The following is a 14,622-nucleotide window of genomic DNA, read 5'->3' on the forward strand; positions in this document are numbered from 1 at the left end:
GATGTTAATTGCTCCAAACACTCTTGAATACAAATGACAATACATTTCTTTGTTTTGCAACCCAAATTTACTTCAGCTCAGCCCTGCCTATCAGTAGTGGCAGGGAGCCCAGCCATGGCAGATCAGCCCCCTCTGTCCCGTGGGCAAACCCCATGTGCAGACCCAAAAGGGCGGGCAACCCTGAGTCAGACAGACCCAAGGTCCCAGCCACAGTGGCCCAAGCAGACGTCTCCTGCCATTCCATCCTGAAATTCTCAGGCCCCAGAGAACTCAGGCCTCTATCACTCTGTCCTCTTTGTAGCCCCTGTAAACTCCTAAACTTCGGTCATTTCTTTTTTGGACCCAAACATAATGAGTTAATCCCACTGCTTCCTCCACCAACCCCACCGTAAAGCTTGTCAGTCCAGAGACCCAGCAACACTAGGCCTGGGCAGAGGATCGGCCCCAATCCTTTCGTCTCCTGTGGACTACATGTATCTACCCCATGGCTTCACAGTGGGCAAAGCATATGCATTGCCCACTGATTTGGTCTTAGCCAAAACTTATGTGGCCAGTGGATGTGAGTGGACACGACATAAACAAAATCATGAAATGTACTTGCACCGTTGGCCTTGCCCTCTTGCATCTTTGCCATTGCCACGCAAAGGACTACTGCGGCCGACCCTCTGGTCCCAAGAGGAGGACAGGCCTGGGGAACAGGCCTGAACCAACCCCGCAGCCTGAAACGAAGCCCGGCGAGCGGGCCAGACCACGCCCACCTGCAGACAGGTGTTCACCGTTGGAGGCCGCGGAGAACTCTGTATTGCTCGTTGGCCACAGCAGCAACCTTCTGCAAGAACCTGCTCAGTTTTCCTCGGGGGAAGGAGAACTAAGACTCATCTGCTTTGCCTAGTCAGGGAACACTACCTTTTGGTGTTTCTTCCAGTCTACAGCTGCCAAAGTAAATTTAAAAATAAAAATTCTTGAGCTATTTTTTCAATCAGTCACGTCACTACACATACTTTCAGCCTTCACAAACACTCGGTGAGGCGGGTGCTGTTACTCTCATTCCAGACGTGCGAATCAAGGCAGGGGCGCCTTAGGAGGTTTACCCGAGGCATAGTATCTTGGCTGCAAAAAGATAAGTAAGACTTCACCAAAGAGATAGGCGCATGGCAAACAAGCACATGAAAAGATGCGCCACACCAGATGTCATTACAGAAGCGCACATTTAAAGAATCCTGAGACACCGCTGCACACCCATCGAACGGCCGGAATCCAGAGCACTGACAGCACCGGACGCTGGGCAGGACGTGGGGCACCAGAAATTCTCCTTCACTGCCGCTGGGAATGCAGGGTGGTGCGGCCCCTTTGGGACACAGTTTGGCAGTTTCTTACTAAATGGATCATACTCTCGCCATACAATCCAACAATCGTGCTGCTTGGGTTTGTTTTTTTTTAAGATTTTATTTATTTTTAGAGAGAGGAGAAGGGAAGGAGAATGAAAGGGAGAGAAACATCAATGTGTGATTGCCTCCCACATGCCCCCGCACTGGGGCCCCAGCCTGAAATCCAGGCATGTGCCCTGACTGGGAATCGAACCGGTGACCCTTTGGTTCTCAGGCCCACGCTCAATCCACTGAGCTACACCAGCAGGGCTGCTTGGTACTTATCCAGTCAAATTGAAAAGTTATATTTACAGAGAAACCTGTACATGGACGTTTATAGTTATTTTATTTATAATTGCCAAAACTTAGAAGCAACAAAAATTGTCCTTCAGTAGGTGAATGGATAAATAAACAATCGTGTACACCAAACGATGGAATATTATTCAAGGAAATTAGCTACATATCAAACCATGAAAAGATATAACAGAACTTAATTGCGTACGACTAAGCGAAAGAAGGCAATCTGGAGAGGCTGCATACTGCATGATTCCAACGACATGGCACTCTGCAAAAGGCAACACCTTGGAGATGGTGAAAACACCAGTGGTTGCCAGGGGTTGGGGAGGGAGGGATGAATGGGGGAGCACAGAGGATTTTTCAGGGCAGTGAAAATACTCGGTATGATACTATAATGAGGGATACATGTCATTATACATCTGTCCAAATCCATAAAATATGCAAAACCATGTGAACTGTAACATAACCTATGGACCCTGGGTAATGATGCTGTGTCAGTACAGGTTCATCAGTTGTAACAGTTTTGTGGGAGATGTCGATAGCTGAGGGGTGTGGGGCCTACGCATGTGTGGGGGAAGAGGGCATTCGGGAAGTTTCCGTACCTCTCCCTCATGTTGCTGTGAACCTAAAACTTCTCTTTAAAAAAAAAAGAAAAGGACCGAGGTCATTCCACTCACTCCATTGTCCCAATAATTTTGGCCGTAAATGGTAGGCGCTGTAACTTGAACATCTTCCATTATGTGAAACTAATGCCCTTGACTCTTCAGACAGCTGACATTTTCAACCTTGAGGCAGGTGGCTCAAGTAGTGTGCATAACCACATTCATACCCACATTATTTGGAGGTTGTAGATAAAATGAATAAAGGTCAGGGGGAAACTTTAACAAATCTTGGGCTTTCGTGTTCTGATATTCCATCTCATTGTAATTAAATATATCAGATCAAAATCTGCCCTAAGAATGGCAGACCCTAAAACAGCAGAACTTTTCAGAATTGGGAAAAGCATGAGCAAAGATGTCAAACTTTTTTTTAGTGACAATGCTTGACATGCGAAATCTTGAGTATGAAATTGAAGCTGACTAATAAATGAATTTACTTCTTGGCTTAATGGTGTTACTCTGAGTAAAATTTTGATAATGTTTTTTTACTTTTGTTCTGAAATAAAACAGCATGATTTTTTCAAATAAAAAAACTGTGGCTAAAGTACAGGAAACTCCAAATAACAGTGGTTTAAACAAAACAGAAATGTATCTTTCTCTCCCTCAAGTAAATGTTGGCTTCTAAAGCAATGGCACAGTAAACATGAAACTAGACCACTTCTTAATTTTCTGCTCGGCCATCTTCAATGAGCTACTTCTATTCATGGTCCATTATGGCTGCTGACTTCCAGCCATTACATCTGCATTCCAGGAAGTAGGATGGAGGAAAGAACAAACCCCTGTCTTTTTTTTAAAGATTTTATTTATTTTTAGAGAGAAAGAGAAACATCAACGTAAGAGAAAAACATCCATCGGTTGACTCTCGCATTCACCCTGACTGGGGAACAGGTTCGCAGCTGAGGCATGTGCTCTGGCCAGAAACAGAACGGGTGGTCTTTTCCTCTGTGGAAGGATGCCCAGCTAACTGAGCCACACCAGTCAGGGCCAAACCCCTGTCTTTTTTTTTTAATATATTTTATTGATTATGCTATTACAGTTATCCCACTTTTTTCTCCCCTTTATTACCCTCTGCCCTGCACCCTCCTCCCACCATCACTCCCCTACCCCTTAGTTCATGCCCATGGGTCACACATATAAGTTCTTTGGCTTCTCCGTTTCCCATACTATTCTTAACCTCACCCTGTCTATTTTGTATCTATCATTTATGCTTCTTAATCCCTGTATCTTTTCCCCCATTTCTCCAGCCCCATCCTTCCCCTCTGATAACCCTCCATGTGATCTCCATTTCTATGATTCTGTTCTTGTTCTAGTTATTTGCTTAGTTACTTTTTGTTTTTTGTTTTTTAAGTTTGTTGTTGATCGTTGTGAGTTTGTTATCATTTTATTGTTCATAGTTTTGATCTTCTTTTTCTTGGATAAGTCCCTTTAACATTTCATATAATAAGGGCTTTGTTGATGATGAACTCCTTTAACTTGACCTTATGTAAGAAGATCACATTTGACTTTATCTGCCTTCCAATTCTAAATAATAGCTTTGCTGGATAGAATAATCTTGAATGTAGGTCCTTGCCTTTCATGACTTTAAATATTTCTCCAGCCCTTTCTTGCCTGAAAGATTTCTTTTGAGAAATCAGCTGATAGTCTTATGGGCACTCCTTTGTAGGTAACTGTCTCCTTTTCTCTTGCTTTTAAGACTCTCCCTATCTTTAATCTTGCTAATGTAATTATGATCTGCCTTGATTTGTGCTTCCTGGAGTCCAACTTCCTTGAGACTCTGAGCTTCCTGGACTTCCTGGAAGCCCATTTCCTTTACCAGATTGGGGAAGTTCTCCTTCATTATTTTTTTGAAATAAGTTTTCAATTTCTTGCTCTTCCTCTTCTCCTTCTGGCACCCCTGTGATTCAGATGTTGGAACATTTAAAATTGTCCTGGAGGTTCCTAATCCTCTCCTCATTTTTTTGAATTCTCATTTCTTCATTTTGTTTTGGTTGAATGTTTATTTCTTCCTTCTGGTCCAAACTATTGCTTTGAGTCCCAGTTTCCTTCCCTTCACTGTTGGTTTCCTGTATAGTTTGGTTTATTTCATTTTTCATAGCCTTCACTTTTCCTCTATTTTTTGACCATACTCAACCATTTCTGTGAGCACCCTGATTACCAGTGTTTAGAACTGTGTATCTCATAGGTTGTCTATCTCTTCATCACTTAGTTCTATTTTTGGAATTTTGATCTCTTCTTTCATTTGGGCCACTTTTTTTTTTTTTTACCTCTACCCTCCTGTTATGTTGTTAGGAACAGAGCCTTAGATACTCACCAGGGCAGGGTAACCCATGTGGCCGCACTGTGGCACTGTATGTGAGGGAGGGATCCGAGAGGGTACAATGCTGCTTGCCCAGCTCTCTGCCAGCTTTCAGTCACTTGCCCCCGCTACCCATAAGCAAATTGGGCCCCTCTGGTGCTGATTCCCAGGTAGGTGGGTTTGTGTATGTTCTAGGACCCTGTGTGTCTGTCCAGTGAACTTCTCTGTAAGCCTGGGAGTTTCTCCCACTGCTGCAACCCCCACAGATTTTTTCAGCCAGAGGTTTTGAGGCTTTATTTCCCTGCACCGGAGCCCTGGCTGCACAGTCTGTCTCACTCCCCAGTTGTTCCTCCTGGTTTATCTGCACGCAAATGTGGGACCACCTGCCCCACCAGCCACCACCTTGTCACGTGCCCTCTTCTCCCCAGCTGCCCAGTTTGAGTGAATGTTTCTTCTTTAACTCCTTGGTTGTCAGGCTTTCACACAGTTTGATTTTCTGGCAGTTCTGGTTAGTTTTTGTTTTTAAATTTGTTGTTGTCCTACTTTTGGTTGTGAGTGTATCTACCTATGCCTCTATCTTGGCTGGAAGTCCTACAAACCCCCATTTTTAAGGGTAATTCCTTAAATTACAGGTTTTATTTCTGCTCATATCTCACTAGTCAAAGTTAGTAACATGGCCTTATGTCTTTATTCTAATAGATGAGGTGACCAGGTAACTATTGGAGGCTCATTACTAAGAGGTAAGGAGGTTAAAGCCCTGCCCTTACATGGTGCAATCAGGGCCCTAATTCTATCATTCATTTTTTGGATCCCAGCCCCAGGCCCTTTCCCAACTCCCAGAGGGCATCTCTGCAGAGCCTGCTATCTCCCCCAGAGGGCGCCAGAGTCCCCAGCTTCCTTGCTTTTGCCTTCAGAGCCAATTCCAACATTTGAGTTGACGTTCAGTTCATAGCAGCCTGAGGGAGATCTGGACTGTGCTGTGGTCAGTGTGGAGGCAGGTGGGAGTGGTACACTGCAGTGGTTAAGGTCTCTGCATAGAGCTGAGTTCAAATGCAGACACTCACCCCTGTGTGATCATGGGGAAGTCACTCAACCACTCTGAACCTGAAGTCCTCCAGACAGCTCGTGTGAAGCGCTCCCCACAGGGCTTGGAATATAAAATGAGCTCCGTGAGTGCATAGTGAGAGGCCCTGAAGGCCGTGTCCCCCCTCTTCCACCCAAAGGGCCCTGTACTCCCGTAGCTACATGCATTTTCCACTCATCCAGCCACTCCACACATCCTGCAGTCTGCCCCTCTGGCTCTCCTCCCCCACTTACACCCCTTGTACTCACTCTCTTCCACCCTCTGAGTTCGATGGCTGGGACGTTCTTAGGGAACTTGAAGGGCCACCCTTCCCAACGCAGCCACCAGCTCTGTAGGATGACCCACTGAGGGACTGCCTTTGAGGCCAACAGGCCCACTGAGGCCTCACAAGAAAATGAAAAGGCCCAAGTTGTGTGTCTGCCCTTCCTCCTTCCTGTGAGGGGACTGCGTGTCCAGTGTGAACATTTGCAGCCCCAAGGGACCCCATCTGTGCAGAGTGGGGTGGAGTTAGACACATTTCAACCTCGTACTGACTTCCAGTTCTAGATGGTGGGCTGAGAACATGTCTCTTCCATCCCTAGCCCTTCAAATGCCACCAAAAGCACAGAAAGAAAAATAAAAACAGAAATAAACCCATAGGAGGGCTGACAACAGAATGGCTGGGGGTGGGGCATCAATTGCCCATAGATTTTGATTGACATCTAGAAGACAGAAAAAGGGCTAATTGCTGTGAGGGACAAATGGGGGCAGAGGACACCATAGCCGAAGCACGCCTGAGAGATAGCTGACCCAGAGGCCGGAGCAGGTGAGGAGAGCAGGAGTGGGCTCTCTAAGGGGGACAGTAGGCATAAGGACCTCTCTGCTCCCAGTGCTAAGGATCCAGGGCACAGGAAATACCCTACATCAATGCCAATACCAACCAGCTTTGCCCTTTGTTCATAAAGATGAACCCAATTCATCTTTATGAATTTTATGACCATAAAGATGGTCAGCAGGTATTACCAGACAGCTGGAAAAAAGAAAGAAAGAAAGAAAAGTAGATTTTTTTTAAGATTTTATTTATTTATTTTTAGAGAGAGAGAGAGAGAGAGAGAGGAACATCGATGTGCGGTTGCTGGGGGTTATGGCCTGCAACACAGGAATGTACCCTGGCTGGGAATCGAACCTGGGACACTTTGGTTCCCAGCCCGTGCTCAATCCACTGAGCTACGCCAGCCAGGGAAAGAAAAGTAGATTTAAGAAAATAATAGCAAATCCCTGGCTGTTGCAGCTCAGTGGATTTAGCACGGGCTGCGAACCAAAGTGTTGCAGGTTTGATTCCCAGTCAGGGCACATGCTTGGGTTGCAGGCCATGACCCCCAGCAACCACACATTGATGTTTCTCTCTCTATCTCTTTCCCCCTCCCTTCCCTCTCTATAAATAAATAAATAAATAAATAAATCTTTAAAAAATAATTTTAAAAACTTAAAATAATAGCAAATAGCTATTGACTTCTTACTGTGGGCCTAGAGGTGTTTGGCTCATTCAATGGCCCTCTGAGCTAGGTGCTATTGTTTTGTCCTCTTCAGGAAACAGAAAGGTAACATATTTTGGGTGAGGTGTGCGCAGCTAGTGAGGGGCAGAGAGACGGAACCTGAGCTCAGGCAGGCTGTTTCCTGCATTATACTCTGAATTACTCAGTTATACTCCCTCTTTAGTGAGCTAAACAAAAGATGAACCAACTGATCCTAGAAGAAACAGATCATTGAAAAAACAGAAGAGAACTTATAAAAGGACTCTAATACTATCACATTCATGAGACAAAAAAGAGGCAGCTATGAAAATAAAGCACAAAGTAACCCTTGGAATTTTAAAATAAAATCACTGAAATAAAAATAAATTCAATAGAAAAGAGCATGACCACTTGTGGTTTGGGTATCCAAAATGAATTCACTCTTCCTGGGGTATTAAAAAGCCCTTCTGATTCCCCTGATGTATTCTCAAATGCTGTGGATTGGGTAAGACTGACAATTACCACAGCCCCTCCCCACTTGCTACATAAGAGGAACTTGTTGCTGCTGGAAGTCCACCATGAATGGCCAGGGATAAAAACAACGCCAGGGCAGAGGAAAAACATATTGTGGCTCTGGGCCCTTGGTGACATTATTGGGGGGGGGTCCCTGGATCAAGCCTTACCTGAAGCTAAGGGATTAGTGCTTCTCTCTTTCTCTCTCAATAACCACTGACAAAACTCCATAGAAAGACTCCATTTTCCCATGCCTCAGTTGTGTGTCCATACCTCAGATGAGACACCATCAAGGAGAACTGCCAGACCTTGGGTACAAGCCCTCCCCAAAGGCACTGCAATTGAAAAAACCCAGGTCACACAGTTGGACTAAGGGGACAGCAATTCACCAAAACAATGCTGGGTAAACACATCAACAGCAACCACATCTCACTGTGTGTATAATGGGCCGAGGCATAGGGAAGTGTGCACAGCAAGTGGACTTTGTGGTCACATAATGGAGATGGCATCTGTTTCTTCTCTCAGAAACGAAAAAGAAAGGTAATTAGAAAACCAGAAACAACAAAGTCTATTCTACGAACCAAGAGGGAAGCAAACACGTGGGAGGCATGATGTGGGGCAATTAGTGGAGTGTAAGAAAAGAAACTGCGCTTGACCTTAGCACTTCAGACAGCAAACGTCCCCTTGGAGGAGCAGAGGGCAGAGGAGGTGAGGACCCACCTCGTGACCTGGTTCTGCAGTCAGTGGTGTTTACATGATCATAAGATTGGTTAGTTCTTAGCTCTCAGAATGAAACCGAAGCTAGGGAATGGCAGATGTAATTATAATTACAGAACACAATGTGTTATAAAATGTGACCATAGGAACCCAAAGATAAAACGGACAGGAATCAGAAGGAGCGGGGGAAGGGAGGCGGCAGGCGGCATGGAGGGGCTGATTGTTCGTACTCAGTGCTGGGGCTCAAGAAACACGGTCTGAGGTGGGTGGATGAGAAACAAAGTTTTAAATACAAGTGGCCACGGGGGAACCTGGGAGACAGTGTGGTTTAAATTCTCGCTTTAATGATGAGCGATCATTAGATGCTCTCCTGGGTTACTAATTGAGAAACAGAGGTAAAAAATATGATTTACTATTCTGACGCTAAAATGCCCGAGTAGCTAAAAAAGGAAGAAGTTCTGAGGAGCGGAACTGGGTATGGGAAGTTTTGTTGCTTGTTCGTTTGTTTTGTCCCATTTGCTGGTCGAATTTCTTTACTGGCATGTATTACACCGTGTCAGAAGCCCCCCACCCACTCCCCGGCTCCACCTCCCGTGTGTGGACGGAAGGTTGGCACTCCCTTCCCACCTCTTTCTAGTTTGTTTTCCTGTTTACATTGGAGAGGCTGGAAAAAATTTACATTTCCCAGCCTCCCGGCTAGCTATCTTAATGCCGCCACCCCACCCAGACATAATTAATTTCTCACTTCATCAAACTGGTAGAATAAGAATCTGTTCCAAAAATCTGGAACTGGAACTGAGAGACACTATTTGGCATCTGCTCGTAGCTGGAATGAAGGGCAAATAAACTCAGGAGCTGTGGGACGATCACATGCCTAGAGAAGGAAATAAATAAAGAAAAGGCGATCTTTTAAGAGAATGAAAACCACAGGCTGGGAATAATATTTGCAAAACACATATCTGATAAAGGACTTGTATCCAAAATATACAAAGAACTCTTAAATTCATCAGTAAGAAATCAAACAACCCCATTAGAAATGGGCAAGCCCTGGCTGAGTAGCTAGGTTGGTTGGAGCATTGTCCAGAGACATCAAGGTTGCAGGTTCGATCCCTGGTCAGGGTACATACAAGAATCAACCAAGGAATGCATAAGTAAGTGGAACTACAAATTGATGTTTTTCTCTCTCTCCCTAAAAAATAAATAAATAAATAAATAAATAATTTTTTTAAAAAAGAGCAAAAGATATGAACAGGTAACTCACCGAAGAAGATATACAGGTGCAAATAAGCATATGAAAAGATGCTTCAGTCCTGGCTGGTGTGGCTCAGTGGACTGAGCACAGGCCTGCAAACCAAAAGTCCCTGGTTTGATTCCCAGTCAGGGCACATGCCTGGGCTGTGGGCCAGGTTCCCCGTTGGGGGCATGTGAGAAGCAACTAATTGATGTGTCTCTCACACATCAGTGTTTCTCTCCCTCTCTTTCCCTCTCTAAAAATAAATAAATAAAAGCTTTAAAAGAAAGATTCTCCACATCATGTGTCATTAGGAAACTGCAAGTTAAAATAAAAATGAGGTACCACTAAATACCTATGAGAATGGTCAAAATCCAGAACACTGACAGCAGCACATCCTGGTGAGGATGTGGCCTCTCATTCTTCGCTGGTGGTAACGCAAAATGCTGTGATTGCTTTGGAAGATAGTTTGACAGTTTCTAACAAGGCTGTACATGGTTTGATCATATAATGCAGCGACCAGACTTCTTGATATTTACCCAATCGAGTTGAAAACTATGTCTGCACAAAATGCTGTACATAAATGTTTATAGCAGATTTATTTATAATGGCCCAAAACTGGAAGCAACCAAGATGTTCTTCAGTAGGTGAATTGATAAACAGTGTTGCATACATACAATAGAATATTATTCAGCAATAAAAAAGAAATGAACTATCAATCCATGAAAAGACATGGAGGAAGCTTAAATGCAGGTTACTGAGTGAAAGAAGCCAACTCGAAAAGGCTTCCTACTGTACAGTTCCTACTCTTTGACATTCTGGAAAAGGGAAAGCTTCAGAGAGAGTACAAACATCACTGGTTGCCAGAAAATCGGGGAGGGGAGGGATGAGCAAGTGGAGCACAGAGGACTTTCAGGGCAGTGAAACTACTCTGTGTGCCAATGTACAGGTGAACACATGATCTGTATTTGTCAAAACCCACAGATGTGCAACACACACAGTGAACCCTAATGTAAACTGTGAACTTGAGCTCATAATGTATCGATAGTGGTTCATTAATTGTAGCAAATACACCACACTACTCCAAGATGTCAATAATTAGGACACTGTGTATGAGGGAGAGACAGATGGAAATGTTCTGTACTCTCTGCTCAATATTTTTGTAAATCTAAAATTGTTTTAAAAATAAAGCCTATTCACTTTTTTAAAAAGCAATCTGCAGCAGGAGAAGGCTAAAGCAGAGCAGCGGAGAGGGGAGTCCAGGAGGCAACGGGGGGAGGACAGCGGCCCTGGCAACAGCTCCCCGGCCGCTGGAACATCCCCAGCTCCTGGCTCCGGGCCTCGCGAAGCCCAGATGCACGCCTCCGGCCCCGGATTCTGTGCCACACAAGCCCGGGGTCCTTGACACAGCTTCTCCCTTCCTTCTGCTGCTCCAAGGGAGTACGGTTACTCGTGTAGTATTTCTAAAGCCATCCTCCAAGCGGACCAGTCACGGGTGCTGTGATGACAGAAGAGGTCTGGTCTGACAACCAAAAAATAATTTCCGCATATTTCAAGTTTCACCCGAGTTCTTGAGTATCATGAAAGGGATACTTGCCACATCTTATAAAACCTTCTTTTCTTCTCTGATCCACGTTGCCACACACACTGCAGTTGCTCCTACAATTCTTTCTTTAAAAATTCCTCAGAACAGCCCTGGCTGGTGTGCCTCAGGGGATTGAGCATCGGCCTGAGAACCGAAACTTCGCAGGGCACACGCCTGGGCTGCAGACCAGGGCCCTGGTTGGGGGTGTGCAAGAAGCAGTCTATCGATGTCTCCCCCGCTCTTTCTCCTTCCCTTCCCCTCTCTAAAAATAAATAAAATGTAAAACTCCTCAAAACAATCTCCCTCAACCCTAGTCTCTATACCCTTTGTCTTCGCCCCCCATCCTGATTCTGCACCATCAAAGCCGAGAAGCCTCGGGGGGGCAGAACCCTCCCGGTGTTGGGAGGGGTGGAGGAAACTGAGAGGCGAAGCTGGAATTGCCGATCATGGGCAGGGGCTGAGCTGGCAGCCCTCTTCCCTCGCCCCTCACACGGCACACTCTGCCTGGGTGACCTCATCACTCTCGTGGCTCCAATTACCGTCTCCATAAGGAGAGCTGCCAAGTTTCTACCCACAGCTCCGAACTCTGCTCTGAGCTCCAGGTCGGTATACCCACAGCCTCGTCCACATTTCTCCTTGGGGTGGAATCAGATAGGATTCCGTTCTGCTAGGAGTCACAGAGCCTGAAAATACAGTATTCTAAACAGAAGAGTTTTTCTTTTGCACTTAAAAGCCCAGCAGTGTGCAGCCCTGGGCTGGCACGGAGACTGTACTCCATGCCAGTCTCCTTGCAGGTCACCGTTACACTGTCACCAGGGCATGTCCCTCAACCTCAGAGTCCAACAAGGTGCTCAGAGTCCCAGTGACCCTGTCCACATTCTTCATGGCAGCTGGAGAAAAGCAGGATGAGGAACAAGAAACAATGGGCAACCCTGGCTGTGATTAAGGCTGGGAGATGCCACATAACATATCTTGGTAGCCAGAACTTAGTCACTCGGCCACGCCTAGCAGCAAGAGGGCTGGGAAACCCATTCCGTGTGCTGGGTGGCCATGTGCATGGCTCAAAAGAGAAGATTGCAATATGAAGGAAAAGAGAATGGATATGGGGGAGAAGCAGCCTGCACTGTCCACACAGCAGCCCCACAATCTCCTCCAACTTAACACGACTGAAACGGAATTAACCATCTGGCACCAACATTTCCATCTCCCTCAGAGTCTCTGTACCCCCTACACCGTCGCAAGGGGCAATTCCGTGGGGCAGGGGCTGGCAAGGAAAGGTGTCACCAGAGCTAAGTGAAGTGGTGAGCAGAGAGAAAATTGTGTGAGGAAGCTGAACTCCCAGTGGTCCGGAATAGAGACCAAAGACCCCAACCAGAAGGCACTTAAGTGGAACAAGTGAAGTTGGGGTTTCCTGAGCAAAAGGCCAGGGTGCCTGCTGAGGAAGGAGACAGAGATAGGCTAGTCCTGGCTGGTGTGGCTCAGTGGGCTGGGCATCGCCTGCAAACCAAAATGTCGCTGGTCTGATTCCCGGTCGGGGCATGTGCCTGGGTTGCGGGCCAGGTTCCTGGTTGGGGGTGTGCAAGAGGCAACTGATGAATGTCTCCCTTACACATCGATGTTTCTCTCCCTCTTTCTCCCTCCTTTCCCTTCTCTCTAAAAATAAATAAATAAAATGTTTTTTTTTTAAAGAAAGAAAGACAGGCCTATACATGAAAGCACCAGAGACAAACACACCCAGCCCCTCGTCCAGCTACGGCTGACCCTGTCCACTCCATTCTGCCTCCTGTTCAATCCGCTGGCCGTGCCTTTGCCTGCACCCTTTCCTCCCCCTGGAATGCCCTTCCTGCTTCTCCACGAGGATAACTGTCACAGGTCTCCTTCGGGGCTCAGATCAGGGTCACCTCCTCCAGGAAAGGTTCCCTATGTCCCTTCCGAGGACTCTAGTAACGTCCCACTGGGGAAGGGGCTGCAAGTGGGGCAGTGTCCGTGCAGAGTTCTGCGAGAAAAGGGCGATTCTGGTGCTTTGGGTGTTGTATGGGGACGGGTATGAGGAGGCGCAGCAGGAATATGGGACCCCAGGGCTTTCTTTGATATGAAGGAGGAGGTGCCAGCTGCCCTGGCAACAGTGGAGGTAGGGCACCACTAAGGCCGAGCCTTGAACTCCTGGCCATGGGCTGGGCCTCCCACATTCCCATCTCCAGTGAGGGAAACCATGCAGATGGAGGCTGTGAGCCGCCCAGAGGAAGTCCACTAGGGTGGGGGCAGGCAGAGTAATTCCTGGAAGGAAGCTCGCACCTCAGGAATCCAGTAGAGGAATGCTCTAGAGGCTTCTGTCCCAGGAGCCCCCACCTCCTGCCCCCAGGAAGAGACAGGCAGTGCTGGGCCGCCCTGTAGGGTTTCTGCCTCTGGGTGCCCAGGTACAGCCCTCCCTGCGCCAGCCTGCTACAACGTGTGCTCTGTTCTCTCTCAGTCTCAGCTCTGTCCTCTATAGAATGAGGATGCTCCCTGCCACCCCAGGGTGTTGTGGCAGTGGGAGTTGCAGAGTAAGGTGCCCAACAAGACACCAGCACACAAGACACGTCTACTGGTGAAAAAAGCCTCTGCCTCCTGAGGTAGGCTGTGGGGGCACCCTCCTCCCCTGTGCACAAGTGTGCCCACACACATGGTCCCAGGCTCTGGGGTAGAGTGAGCAGCAAGGCTGAGGCTGGGTTGGGGGAGACTGAGTTTTCTCCGTGGCCCATCAGCACACATACGCTTAGGTCGGGGGACAACATGTCCTAAAGAGAAACGGCAGCCTCTGCTCTAACACTGCCGCCAGGCCCGGCAGCGGGCACCTGAAGCAGAGGGCCCTACTCCTGCCTTCCAAACCGAGTCTTCCTAAAAGCCCCACCTGGTGATGACCAGGGCTGGGGCTCTCCGAGAAGACACAGCACCCACAATAAGACCCAAGGGGCCAGTTTCTCGCCCAGGGCCCAACGGACAGAGGGATGTTGCCTCCAAGCAGGTCAGGACCGGGTGCTGGCCCAGGTGGAACGAAGGGTCAGGAGCACAGAAGACCCGTGTGCTCTGTGTGCTCTATGTTTTGGAGGGGTGGGGGGTGGGGCGGCCCTTTGCCCCTCCCCCACACACTCACAGGCAGCCACACTGCAACCCGCCCAGGCTTCGCCCACCTCTGAAATGAAAGGGAGGCTTGCCAGCCCCCATCCTGCACCTGCCGAACACTCACAGACAGACGCTCACACACAGACACAGGACACAGTGACATGTATAAAATACACACAGTGATTTGTGTGTACACAAAGTGTACATACACAGTGACATGTATGTAACTACACAGACACCCCAAGAGACACACACAAAACCAGATACACAAACACACC

Source organism: Phyllostomus hastatus, unplaced genomic scaffold (assembly GCF_019186645.2).
Source record: "Phyllostomus hastatus isolate PE091 unplaced genomic scaffold, TTU_PhHast_1.1 phas_contig_17, whole genome shotgun sequence".
In the NCBI taxonomy this organism is placed as follows: domain Eukaryota; kingdom Metazoa; phylum Chordata; class Mammalia; order Chiroptera; family Phyllostomidae; genus Phyllostomus; species Phyllostomus hastatus.